The sequence below is a fragment of the Coregonus clupeaformis genome, unplaced genomic scaffold, assembly GCF_020615455.1.
Source record: "Coregonus clupeaformis isolate EN_2021a unplaced genomic scaffold, ASM2061545v1 scaf0458, whole genome shotgun sequence".
Classification (NCBI taxonomy): domain Eukaryota; kingdom Metazoa; phylum Chordata; class Actinopteri; order Salmoniformes; family Salmonidae; genus Coregonus; species Coregonus clupeaformis.
The window spans coordinates 48,601-63,029 of NW_025533913.1; the positions used below are offsets into that span (position 1 = coordinate 48,601).

The following is a 14,429-nucleotide window of genomic DNA, read 5'->3' on the forward strand; positions in this document are numbered from 1 at the left end:
TTCTTTGGTACTAGTTTGTCCTGGGAGATGAATATTGGGTTGAATATGTCTCTTTTTTAGCTTGGTTCTTTGTTGAATTTTGACTCGCAAGTCACTAAAAATTTTTGTGTTTCTTTACTCCGACGATTAATCCATAGATAAAAACTAGTTAGTTTTTAGTTAGCTAGTTATCTTTAATTAATCTCTCCTTGCCTTGTCTTTCAACCATCCATGTGGGTTTGTTCTTCCTATTATCCAATAAGAGGGGACTTTTAGTGTCCCCGCGTGGGCGTCTAAAAATAGAACCAAGTTCTTGTCACGCCCTGGCCTTGAGAGGCGGTTGTTTTTAGTTGGTTTGGTCAGGGCGTGAGAATCTATGCCGGAAATTCTATGTTTGTGATCTAGGTAGGTATTTCTATGTTTGCCGGGTTGCGATTCCCCCAATCAGAGACGGCTGTCGCTCGTTGTCTCTGATTGGGATCATCTCTTATAGCCTGTTTGCCTTCCTTAATTGTGGGATCTTGTTCCGTGTTAGGCTCTGTATGTGTTTACCTGGGGACTTTCAGTTCGTGTTTCTTGTTTTTGTTGAATGTTTTTGATTTAATAAACATATTGTCCTCTGCCTGCACCTGGTCTTGAGCCGTCTCTCTCCGGGCGTGACAGAGGGTTCTTGTCACGCCCTGGCCTTGAGAGGCCGGTTGTTTTTAGTTGGTTTGGTCAGGCGGAGAAGCGGGAGAATTTATGCTGGAAATCTATGTTTGTGATCTAGGTAGTGTATTTCTATGTTTGACCGGGTGTGATTCCCAATCAGAGACAGCTGTCGCTCGTTGTCTCTGATTGGGGATCATACTTAAGTAGCCTATTTGTCTTCCTTAATTGTGGGATCTTGTTCCGTGTTAGGCTCGTATGTGTTTAGCCTGAGGACTTCACGTTACGTTGTTTCTTGTTTTGTTGAATGTTTATTTGATTTAATAAACATGTTCGCATACCACGCTGCACCTTGGTCTGACCCGTCTCTCAACGACCGTGACAGTTCTATTTTAGCGCTTTGTTAAGCAGACACTCGTTCACGCAAGCGAGAGGTGTAGGTGAAATGATTGAATAACATGTATGTGTAAATTTATTTTGCAATGCTCGCGCACACAACGTGGCCGATGAGGTTTGTGTGTAACCAGGGATTAAATAGGGCCGGGTCCCGCTGGAGAGCCAGGCGAGCGGAGACCTGGTACCTGCTTTGGTTATTTGAATTATATAATGAAAAATTGTCCATATAAAATTTTCCACAGCCAAAAATACGATTAAGCAACATCAAAACCAGTAGATACAGTATAATATTTTACCTATTCAATTGTTCAGCCTAGTAGAATAATTTACCTATTCAATTGTTCAAACTGTCGCTTTCTATGCAAGAAAATAATATTCATCTCAAGGCGCATTCAAATTGCACAGGGAGAGAAATGTGCATGCCCAGTCATTGTACAACATTCATAACGCAGTCGCGGAAAAACACACCTTTGAAAGCAGTTTTAATGGCCACTGTTAAAAGAGGATGATCACGGAGCTTTCTAGTGTTACTATACGCACCATTTTAGAGCCTGAGTTTTTAGCAGTGGCATGGTTATGGGCGTTAGCGTTCGCCAATGGTGTTGAATGAATAGGTAAGACTGGGGCTAAATATAACACGGGTCAGGTTCGCTGCTCTTCCTGGGGTCCAAACATATTAACGCACTTACATTACATTTAAAACAAAAGATAAAACAGTACATCATATAACATTATTACACCACTACATATCTACAATACAAAAATGTTTAATACCACCATACAACAATATCAAAATGTGTGCGTATGTATGTGTCTGTACCTTTGTGTGTGTCTCTTCACAGTCCCCATTGTTCCATAAGGTGCATTTTTACCTGTTTTTTAAAATTGGATTCTACTACTTGCACCAGTTACCTGATGTGGAATAGAGTTCCATGTAGTCATGGCTCTATGTAGTACTGTGCGCCTCCCATAGTCTGTTCTGGACTTGGGGACTGTGAAGAGACATCCGAGCTGTGTGCTAGTATTTTAAACAGACAGCTCGGTACATTCAGCTTGTCAACACCTACTACAAAAACAAGTAGTGATGATGTCAATCTCTCTTCCACTTTGAGCCATGAGAGATTGACATGCATGTCATTAATGTTAGCTCTCCGTGTACTTTTAAGGGCCAGCTGTGCTGCCCTGTTCTGAGTCAACTGCAATTTTCCCAAGTCCCTCTTTGTGGCACCTGACCAGGTGCCACAAAACTAGGGCCTGTAGGACCTGTCTTGTTGATAGTGTTGTTAAGAAGGCAGAGCAGCGCTTTATTATGGACAGACTTCTTCCCATCTTAGCTACTGTTGGATCAATATGTTTTGACCATGACAGTTTACAATCCAGGGTTTATCCACATTATAGCAGGGGGTATAAAGCCATAACACATACGTTTTTCAGCAGCAGACTATGATCGATAATGTCAAAAGCTGCACTGAAGTCTAACAAGACAGCCCCCACAATAATTTTATCATCAATTTCTCTCAGCCAATCATCAGTCATTTGTGTAAGTGCTGTGCTTGTTGAGTGTCCTTCCCTATAAGCGTGCTGAAAGTCTGTTGTCAGTTTGTTTACTGTGAAATAGCATTGTATCTGGTCAAACACCATTTTTTCCAGAAGTTTACTATGGGTTGGTAACAGGCTGATTGGTCGGCTATTTGAGCCAGTAAAGGGGGCTTTACTATTCTTGGGTAGCGGAATGACTGTAGCTTCCCTCCAGGCCTGAGGGGGCACACTTTCTAGCAGGCTTAAATTGAAGATGTAGCAAATAGGAGTGGCAATATCGTCCGCTATTATCCTCAGTAATTGTCCATCCAGATTGTCAGACACCAGTGGTTTGTCATTGTTGATAGACAACAATCATTTTTCACCTTTTCCAAACGGACTTTATGGAATTCAAAAGTACAATTCTTATCTTTCATAATTTGGTCAGATATACTTGGATGTGTAGTGTCAGTGTTTGTTGCTGGCATGTCATACCTAAGTTAGCTTATCTTGCCAATGAAGAAGTAATTAAAGTAGTTGGCAATATCAGTGGGTTTTGTGATGAATGAGCCATCTGATTCAATGAATGATGGAGCCGAGTTTGCCTTTTTTCCCAAAATTTCATTTAAGGTGCTCCAAAGCTTTTTACTATCATTCTTTATATAATTTATTTTTGTTTCATAGTATAGTTTCTTTTTCTTTAGTTTAGTCACATGATTTCTTAATTTGCAGTACGTTTGCCAATCAGTTGGGCTGCCAGATTTATTTGCCATACCTTTTGCCTCATCCCTGTCAACCATAAAATGTTTCAATCCCTCATCAATCCAAGGGGATTTAACCGTTTTTACAGTCATTTTCTTAATGGGTGCGTGCTTATTAGTAACTGGAATAAGCAATTTCATAAATGTGTCAAGTGCAGCGCCAGGTTGCTCCTCATTACAAACCACAGACCAGCAAATATTATTTACATCATCAACATATGAATCACTACAAAACTTATTGTATGACCTCTTATACACTATATTAGGCCCAGCCTTTGGAACATTGGTTTTCCTAGATATGGCTACTATATTGTGATCACTACATCCTATAGATTTGGATACTGCTTTAAAGCACATTTCTGCAGCATTAATAATATAATAATATGCCCTTTAGCAGACGCTTTTATCCAAAGCGACTTACAGTCATGCGTGCATACATTATTTAATTTTTTGTGTATGGGTGGTCCCAGGGATCAAACCCTCTACCTTGGCATTACAAGCGCTGTGCTCTACCAGCTGAGCTACAGAGGACCATTAGCATTAGTAAAGATGTGATCAATGCATGCTGATGATTTCATTCCTGTGCTGTTTCTAAATACCCTGGAAGGTTGACTGAGGCCCTGAACCAGGTTTCAGGCACTGGTTACAGTTTGAAGTTTTTTCTTGAGTGGGCAGCTTGATGAGAGCCAGTCAATATTTAAATCACCCAGAAAATATACTTCTCTGTTGATATCACATACATTATCAAGCATTTCACACATATTATCCAGATACTGACTGTTAGCACTTGGTGGTCTATAGCAGCTTCCCACAAGAATGGGCTTTAGGTGAGGCAGATGAACCTGTAGCCATATTACTTCAAAAGTATCTAACATGAGATCGTCTCTAAGCTTTACAAGAATGTGGTTCTGAATATAGACTGCAACACCGCCCCCGTTGGCATTTCTGTCTTTTCGGTAGATGTTATAACCATGTATTGCTACCACTGTATCGTCAAAAGCATTATCTAAGTGAGTTTCAGAGATAGTCAGAATATGAATGTCATCTGTTACAAGCAAGTTTTTGACTTCATGGACTTTTTTTCTCAGGCAGCATATATTAATATGGGCTATTTTTAGCACTTTTCTGGGTTGCTTGATTATTTTTAATGCTTTACTGGGAAACTTATCAGAAGTAGACTTGCTTATGTTATTTATATTGGAGCTGATAGTGCAGGGTGAGCTGCACACAATGGTCTTCCTACTAGGGCACACCGCCACAGTGCTAACAGTATAACTCTGGTTCATAGGCTCATAATTACTGCATACAATAGCTGTAGGATCAAGAAGAGGTATTAAGGGCAATTAGGGGGACATAAATTAAGTTACTTACATTGTGTCTGCCAACGCCCCTAGGATAATGTACATTTGATGCAGCATTATGACGACTCATTGTCACAATGGTAGGGATTAACTGAGCTGGTCTTGGGTCATTGATAAGTCACTGTTTCAACGCAGCCTTGAAATGCGTTGACAGGGTTTAACAGGTAGGCCTACATTATATTCAAAGATCCTTGGCATGTCAGAGCAAAGACCAAGCATGAGGTCGAAGGAATTGTCTGTAGAGCGCTGAGACAGGATTGTGTCGAGGCACAGATCTGGGGAAGGGTACCAAAAAATGTCTGCAGCATTGAAGGTCCCCAAGAACACAGTGGCCTCCATCATTCTTAAATGGAAGAAGTTTGGAACCACCAAGACTCTTCCTAGAGCTGGCTGCCCGGCCAAACTGAGCAATCGGGGGAAAAGGGCCTTCGTCAGGGAATGTTCCGTATTGACTGACCTTCATGTCTTAAAGTAATGATGGACTGTCGTTTGTCTTTGCTTATTTGAGCTGTTCTTGCCATAATATGGACTTGGTCTTATATCAAATAGGCCTGTCTTCTGTATACCAACTCTACCTTGTCAATTATGTTTTTTTTTTTTTTTTTTACAGCCTAAATAAGTTCAGGAGTAAAAATGTGCTTAACAAGTCACATAATAAGTTGCATGGACTCAGTAGTGTGCAATAATAGTGTCTAACATACAATTATCTGTAAAGTCCCACAGTCAAGGAGTGAATTTCATACACAGATTCAACCACAAACACCAGGGAGGTTTTCCAATGCCTCGCAAAGAAGGGCACCTATGCTAGATGGGTCTTTGGATGGTGTATCAATACACCCAGTCACTACAAAGATACAGGCGTCCTTCCTAACTCAGTTGCAGGAGAGGAAGGAAACTGCTCAAGGATTTCACCATGAGGCCAATGGTAACTTTAAAACAGTTACAGAGTTTAATGGCTGTGATAGGAGAAAACGGAAGATGGATTAACAACATTGTAGTTACTCCACAATACTAACCTAATTGACAGAGTGAAAAGGAAGCCTGTACAGAATAAAAACATGTTTTCACTTTGTCATTATGACGTATTGTGTGTAGATGTATAAGAAAAAATATATATTTAATCCATTTTGAATTCATGCTTTAACACAACAAAATGTGGAATAGGTCAAGCAGTATGAATACTTTCTGAAGGCACTGTATATCAACGTTCTCAGGACCTTTTCAAACGTCCGAAATCGCAGTGTGTTTCTAGTTATCAGTCTGCCCAGCCAGCCCAGGCCGACTCACAGGCAGCAGGGCACAAGTTCAAGACTGATTCACCATTTGATTGTCTATCCTCCTGGATAACAGTGCTGTGAGAGGGATAACAGTTACCCAAACTGCCTCAAGGCTTTTGTTACTGGAACAATAAACTGAACACACGTCTGAAATCTTCACACAAATGATCTCCAAGGAAGATAACGGAATTGTGAAAACATCGCCTTTGTAGCTGGTGCAGATATTGCCAGGATTGTTCCTTTCACACTATGGTGAGGGTAACATCTGCCTATAGAAAATATGGTGGTATTTTTTTGTAGCCCACAATGTAATGGCATATAGTTCTGTATATGATTTATCGACTGTAAAGGCTTGCCCTTACAGAAAAACCACATGATTTCACATGTGGAAAATTCCATGATTTCACATGAAATGTAATGTGAAATCATGTGAAAACGTGTTTTTGGAATAGTTCACATGTGGTAACATGTATCCATGTGTAATTTCATTTTATCACATGTTGTATCACATTAACTTCACATAAGATCACATGATCACATGAAAACGTGGTTTTGGAACACTTCACGTGATCATGTGAAATTCATGTGGTTTTTCCATAATTGATACACTGGCACTTGTCCTTTGCAAGTCTCATACCAAGTACATATGTACAGTATATATGGGTTGAACAGTAATAAGACATCGAACTGCTGAAGTTGCCATGTCAGCTTACTATGGCAACCAGTTCCCCTCCAAGCAACTGTCTATTGTCAAAACTTTCTTAGTTATTTATATGGAAACTAGGCTTCAAGGTCATTTTAATGCTCCGCATGCAGGTTTTGATAATATCGCACAAGATCTTCCTCATTTTAAAAACAGTAGGTTAGTATCAGTGTGGAAACATTTACACAACAAAAACTTTTGTTTACAAAGTGCAATATATGGGTCACATGTAGCATTTACTCACTAACAACATCTTATTTAGTTAATGATTTCCCCTGTTTAGCAGAGAAAATATGATATTCTAGGCAATGGTGTAGAGACCTTGAACACTGGCATTATTAATGTTTTCCATATACAGTGAGGGATCCCCTGCTGATTTTGTACGTTTGCCAACTGACAAAGACACGATCAGTCTATCATTTTAATGGTAGGTTTATTTGAACAGTGAGAGACAGAATAACAACAACAAAATCCAGAAAAACGCATGTCAAAAATGTTATAAATTGATTTGCATTTTAATGAGGGAAATAAGTATTTGACCCCTCTGCAAAACACGACTTAGTACTTGGTGGCAAAACCTTTGTTGGCAATCACAGAGGTCAGACGTTTCTTGTAGTTGGCCACCAGGGGGATTTTGTTCCACTCCTCTTTGCAGATCTTCTCCAAGTCATCAAGGTTTCGAGGCTGACGTTTGGAAACTCGAACCTTCAGCTCCCTCCACAGATTTTCTATGGGATTAAGGTCTGGAGACTGACTAGGCCACTCCAGGACCTTAATGTGCTTGTTCTTGAGCCACTCCTTTGTTGCATTTTCCGTGTGTTTTGGGTCATTGTCATGCTGGAATACCCATCCACGACCCATTTTCAATGCCCTGGCTGAGGGAAGGAGGTTCTCACCCAAGATTTGACGGTACAGGGCCCCGTCCATTGTCCCTTTGATGCGGTGAAGTTGTCCTGTCCCCTTAGCAGAAAAACACCCCCAAAGCATAATGTTTCCACCTCCATGTTTGACGGTTGGGATGGTGTTCTTGGGGTCATAGGCAGCATTCCTCCTCCTCCAAACACGGCGAGTTGAGTTGATGCCAAAGAGCTCCATTTTGGTCTCATCTGACCACAACACTTTCACCCAGTTCTCCTCTGAATCATTCAGATGTTCATTGGCAAACTTCAGACGGCCCTGTATATGTGCTTTCTTGAGCAGGGGGACCTTGTGGGCGCAGCAGGATTTCAGTCCTTCACGCGTAGTGTGTTACCAATTGTTTTCTTGGTGACTATGGTCCCAGCTGCCTTGAGATCATTGACAAGATCCTTCCGTGTGGTTCTGGGCTGATTCCTCACCGTTCTCATGATCATTGCAACTCCACGAGGTGAGATCTTGGATGGAGCCCCAGGCCAAGGGAGATTGACAGTTCTTTTGTGTTTCTTCCATTGGCAAATAATCGCACCAACTGTTGTCACCTTCTCACCAAGCTGCTTGGCGATGGTCTTGTAGCCCATTCCAGCCTTGTGTAGGTCTACAATCTTGTCCCTGACATCCTTGGAGAGCTCTTTGGTCTTGGCCATGGTGGAGAGTTTGGAATCTGATTGATTGATTGCTTCTGTGGATAGGTGTCTTTTATACAGGTAACAAACTGAGATTAGGAGCACTCCCTTTAAGAGTGTGCTCCTAATCTCAGCTTGTTACCTGTATAAAAGACACCTGGGAGCCAGAAATCTTTCTGATTGAGAGGGGGTCAAATACTTATTTCCCTCATTAAAATGCAAATAAATTTATAACATTTTTGACATGCGTTTTTTCTGTATTTTTTCTTCTCTCTCTCCTCTCTCCTCTCTCTCTCTCTCTCTCTCTCTCTCTCTCTCTCTCTCTCTCTCTCTCTCTCTCTCTCTCTCTCTCTCTCTCTCTCTCTCTCTCTCTCTCTCTCTCTCTCTCTCTCTCTCTCTCTCTCTCTCTCTCTCTCTCTCTCTCTCTCTCTCTCTCGCTTTAAGTGTCTGTCTCTGTCTGTGTCTGTGACTGGTTTTCACAGCCTGTCTCCAGCCTGCTGGGAGATGCTGGCTTCAGAGAGCTCCTCTCACACACTTTTGACTAGGAGGCACAAAGTCTAAAATACTTTGCAGTGGTAAAGACAAGTGTTCTAGCTGTGAGCTTTCTGAAGTGCGTATGACGGTAAAGACAAGCTTTCTGACAGCAATTAAACTTTGAGGAGAACAACAGCCTCATAAGAAAAAGACAGTCCCGTCTAAGGAAAAATCATGGTTGTTATGCAACTCCTCCCTTCCAGTACTTATTAAATCAGCTCTGTGTGGTGCCTTCCATGTGACTGTCAGAACTTATACCTACCACTTCCCAGTCCTACTTTACCTGCTGTTCTACCTTTGATTACTTTTTAATCAAACTCTCATGCAAAAAAAAAACACAGAACATAAGGGAATTTGTCCTGAAAAAAACAAGTATTATTTTTGAAATCGTTCTGTTATTCTGCTGTTGGTTTGGTGGAGGGGAAAAAGGGATGTTCTTCAGTTGGTTAGGGAAAGGGAGAGCTGGGATTGGATGACTGTTTTGGCTCCAATATTAGACATGTATATTCATGTTGCTGCTCATTACCAGGCCTTTGATAACCAATCCCATCCTGATTATTTGGTGCTCCCATGGCGAGAGGAGAGAGACTCTAGTTCCCGAGACGGGGAGCAGAGAGGAAACGGAGGATTGGTGTCAGACAGATAAGGGAATGACTAGGGACACTGATGGCCAGGGCCTTGTCATATTGAATAAGTGGCAGAGTGCCGTCTTTAATCAGCGACTGTGGCAGCTAGACTCTGTCTGTCTGTCTGTCTGTCTGTCGGTCTGTTGTCTGTGGCTCAGCCAGCTCACCTGTTAATTCTAATTACCCAAAAATACATTACATTTGACATTTTAGTCACTTAGCAGACGCTCTTATCCAGAGCGTCTTACTGTTAGTGAGTGCATACATTTTCATACTGGCCCCCCGTGGGAAACGAACCCACAACCCTGGCGTTGCAAGCGCCATGCTCTACCAACTGAGCATTATTATTATTATTATTATTATTTATTTTTTTTGTGCTGCAGTGGACACGCCAAATATCTTCTTCTCTCCCTCCCAAAAAGCTCTGCATTGAATTTGCACTGCAGTGGATGAAGGTAGATCAATTGTGAGACTATATTTTAAGTGAGTACAAACTCTTGAGTTATATGGTATTGACTTCTGTCCAAGTCCTCCACAACTGCAATGACAAGTTTGTATACAGTAAATGCACCAGGCTTTGGTCACTGAAGGAGTTCTCTCTGTGCTGCAGCAGGACAGTGTACAGTACGGCCCACCCTTGGCTGTGGGGTTAGAGTGACACAGCATGGGGCAGATTGGGTATGTTGAGTGGCACAGGCTCCAGTAGCAGCCTTCAAATACTTTTCAAAAAGCCACTTCACTGATGGATCTACCTGGTGCTCAACCCACATCCTGTTTTCAAATCCTTTTGGAGTTTTTGAACACAGCCCAGCGTGCCCTTGGAGAAAGGCCAGGCAGACACCCCCCACTACCACAGCTCATCGCTGCGCTCATCTGTCAACTAACAATCTTCAAAATGTTTGCTGACATGGGCTAATTAAGTGACTGCCAGTGACTGACATAACAAGAGAAAAACTGCTTATGCACAACCATACTTTGAAATTGCACCTTGTGTATTCTACTATTCTAACTCGCAACCGTAAGTTGAGACCTCGACTGCGTTCCCTATTTTATTATTGATCTGAGGGCCTTCAAAAGGCCGCCAGTTGCCCATGTCTGTGCTAGTGGGAGGCTCAAAAGATGCATCTTCACCTTTGCACTACAGCTGAAAGGGAAAGATCAGAGCATCTGCTTTTTTTTTGTTTCCCTCTCCGCTGGTAAATGTAGCTTCCTCTGTCTCATGTGGATGCTTTCTGATCTGGGCTGCATTTTGTATTTTATGGCTTACTGGATAGCACCAGATCAGCTGTTTAGAATTTCCAGGACTGAGGAATGGTTCAGGGGAGATGTAACGCTCGCCCAAGCCTGCGTGCTGCACACAGAGAGCATTCTCTAAAGTCTGTGCAATAAAAACACAACTGGCAAAAGCCAAATAATAATATGCCTCTCTTGAATATTAAAGTATAGTAAATGGCTTTTAGTATTTTGGTAGAGTAATAGTTTGCTTTAATTGCTTTAGGGATAACATTGTATTTTTCTGGACATTCACTGTAATGGAAGAAAAAGGTGGAAACATCATTCTTTGGGGATGCTTTTCTGCAAAGGGGACAGGACGACTGCACCGTATTGAGGGGAGGATGGATGGGGCCATGTATCGCGAGATCTTGGCCAACAACCGCCTTTCCTCAGTAAGAGCATTGAAGATGGGTCGTGGCTGGGTCTTCCAGCATGACAACGACCCGAAACACACAGCCAGGGCAACTAAGGAGTGGCTCCGTAACAAGCATCTCAAGGTCCTGGAGTGGCCTAGACAGTCTCCAGACCTGAACCCAATAGAACATCTTTGGAGGGAGCTGAAAGTCCGTATTGCCCAGCGACAGCCCCGAAACCTGAAGGATCTGGAGAAGGTCTGTATGGAGGAGTGGGCCAAAATCCCTGCTGCAGTGTGTGCAAACCTGGTCAATACCTACAGGAAATCTCTGTAATTGCAAACAAAGGTTTCTGTACCAAATATTAAGTTCTGCTTTTCTGATGTATCAAATACTTATGTCATGCAATAAAATGCAAATTAATTACTTAAAAATCATACAATGTGATTTTCTGGATTTTTGTTTTAGATTCCGTCTCTCACAGTTGAAGTGTACCTATGATAAAAATTACAGACCTCTACATGCTTTGTAAGTAGGAAAACCTGCAAAATCAGCAGTGTATCAAATACTTGTTCTCCCCACTGTATATATATAAATCTATCTTTTTTTTTTTGCCTACCCCACTGCAGTTCCCCGAACCCGACTTTGAATACCACTGATATAGAAGAGGGTTTCATATTTCACCAACGAGACTAGGCTACATCTAAGGAAAAACACCCGCACGCACGCACGTACACACACACACACACACACACACACAGGCTGTCGTACTGTAGTACATCTTTTTCGTTCTCCACATCAGTGATGTGTGAAGTCTTCTTTGACTGTCTGGCGACATGCTGCATATGAAAGAGACAGTGACACTATCGTCTTCACCCCAAGCAGCTGGCTTTTTTACCACGATGCCTCACTGTGGATGCCAAGCGATGGATCATTAAAGATGTCAAGGACGTTGGGTAGGATTTTCTTTGCATGGTAAGAGTGCAATTAGACAATAACTGGCAAACACACCACTGTGCCTTTGTTCAATTTGTGCCATTCCATGCATAGCACAGTATGAAGTAAACAGAGCATCTCTATGGATTAGCTACTGTAACCGAGTCGAGCTAACATGCTCTCTTCAATGATTATCAGAGGGGAAATGGGATAAGAAATGGATTAGTGCTATGTAATTATACTATAACTGGAACAAGAGAATAGCGGGTGACCTAGTCACGCCTCAGCACAATCTCAGTGGAGTTGTGTATTACTGTACCAGTCCACTCAATGGGCTCTTGTCCTTTTTCCATGAAGAAAGACTTTGCTTTGCCATAGGGTTTGTTCCAATGAGATGGCAATTATTTGTTATTGGTGTTTGAGTGAAGACACATGCCTTTACTGGAACACCACCATACAACTAGACCTTCCTCTCAGCCGTTGGCCCACACTGTAACGGCAAGGCTTTTAAGTGTTGGAAAAACGCTCACTGGTGAAAATGTGTGTCAGCAATTTATCTCAGCTAGCTGCTAGAACTTTGAGCTTGTCTATTGCCCAGGAGATTGGTAGCTAGTGGGTTTCCCCTCGATTGTCCCATAAACAATTACTGTGGAGATCAGGGGAGACTGTTGCCCAGCCTGTTAAACTGCTGGTTCCTGTTCGGCTATTGTGAGTGTTATCTTAACCATGGGGGACCAAAGCACTCCACTGACTGTGACTGCACTTCACAGCCAGACAAAGAGGAAGAGCAGTGGAGAGAGGAAGATAGATAGAAGCTGACATCCAATGTATTAAAACTCAACACTATTAGAGATGAGCTTCTGGTGGCAGTGAGGCATCGTAGCTTAAGGCATAGATACCGTTCAGCATTATTTTTGCAGCGGTGTAAGCTATACTGAAGTAACTGAATGTTCATTGTAACACTTCATATGTCATACATAATTTGTGAAATTTGCATTGTTTCTCCTTTCAAACTAAATCAGTGCCTGGATAGCACTTGCATGCTTGCTTTTGCTGTGAAAATGGATACTTCTACAGTACAATTACTGTACAGTATGTCTGCAGTTTCATTATTTCAAATTCATTAAGTGCTTATCATAATAATATAATATATGCCATTTAGCAGACACTTGTATCCAATGCATTTTTGCGTATGGGTGGTCCTGGAAATTGAGCTCACTACCCTGGTGTTACAATCGCCATGCTCTACCAACTGAGCTATAAAGGACCACCCCTCATAGACACAAAATCCTCAATAGAAAGGCCATGCCACTATCTTGTCACCATGACGTTGCACTTGGCATGGTTCACCTTCTGAATAGACAAGCCAAAACATCTTGTTATTTCTACAGTGTGTGTGGCCCACTAATACTGCAGTTGCCAGGTTAGACACAATCAACACTCGGCAGTGTGTGTGTGTGTGTGTGTGTGTGTGTGATATTACCTGCACGAGCATCTGACAATCAGTGGAATATTAGAGCCTGGAGAGTTGTCACTCTCCGTAAGGGCCTCTTATTGATAGAGAGGCTGACACAGTACTCATCCTGTCTGATACTGATGATGACATACAGCACGGGGGACACATGATAGACCCACACACAGTGGTGCATAGAGCCTCTCCCATCTCTCCATCTCTCTCTGTGTACTCTCCCTCCCTCTCTCTCTCTCTCTCTCTCTCTCTCTCTCTCTCTCTCTCTCCCCCCTCCCTCCCTCACATCTATATCCTAGCCATCTCTCTCTCCCCCATCTCTCTCTTCCCATCTCTCTCTCTCCATCTCCCTCCATATCTCTCTATATCTCAGTGTGTGACTCAGTCCTATGGTGCTGTAGCAGGTGTTCACCACTGGTGCCCTCACAGTGCACCACCAAGGACATCACCTCTGGTGCCCTCACAGTGCACCACCAAGGACATCGCCCTTATTTACGGTTGACAACCTGGCAGTGTCTCATGATAACTCATAACCAATTACTTCAGCTTCTCAGTATGCAAACTTGGTATGGTTCTTGTCTAACTTTAATCCAATAGGGGAGCAGCTTGACAGTAACAGTATGTATAGTGCATGTGTACGTGCACGTGAACAGATGTATATGGGTTTATTTGTATGTGTGTCACGCTTCTTTCACAACATACAGTACTGATGATAGATCAACCCATTCCAGTTTCAGGTCAGTAGAAACTGACTGTAGAATAGGGTAGAATCTCTCTCCCACTGACCTGGAGCCTGTTGCTGGACCATCTCTGAGAGGTCCTGGAGGTGTATGAAGAGGACAAGGCCTCCGGCCCCGAACAGCAGGAGGAACCAGAAGGAGCAGGGCAGCTTGACGGCCGTGGCCCTCATCCGTCTTCTCCCACGCAGGGCGTCCACTATCCTACACTCCACCCACAGCATCCTGCTATCCTGCCTCAGCTCAAACTGCTGCCTGAGAGAAAGAACAGGGACAGAGTCAGCCCAGGTAAGACAGGACATAATATGTTGCAGCA

At 42.5% G+C, this 14,429-nt stretch overlaps 1 long non-coding RNA gene across 1 annotated transcript in view; it reads right to left on the reverse strand.

The window, feature by feature from the left end:
- The window catches only part of LOC123484778, a 130,231-nt gene that overhangs the window by 44,587 nt on the left and 71,215 nt on the right, over positions 1 to 14,429 (reverse strand). The window contains exon 2 of the long non-coding RNA XR_006658697.1: positions 14,163 to 14,368. This is a non-coding gene — a long non-coding RNA (uncharacterized LOC123484778). The remainder of the gene's footprint in view (positions 1 to 14,162; positions 14,369 to 14,429) is intronic.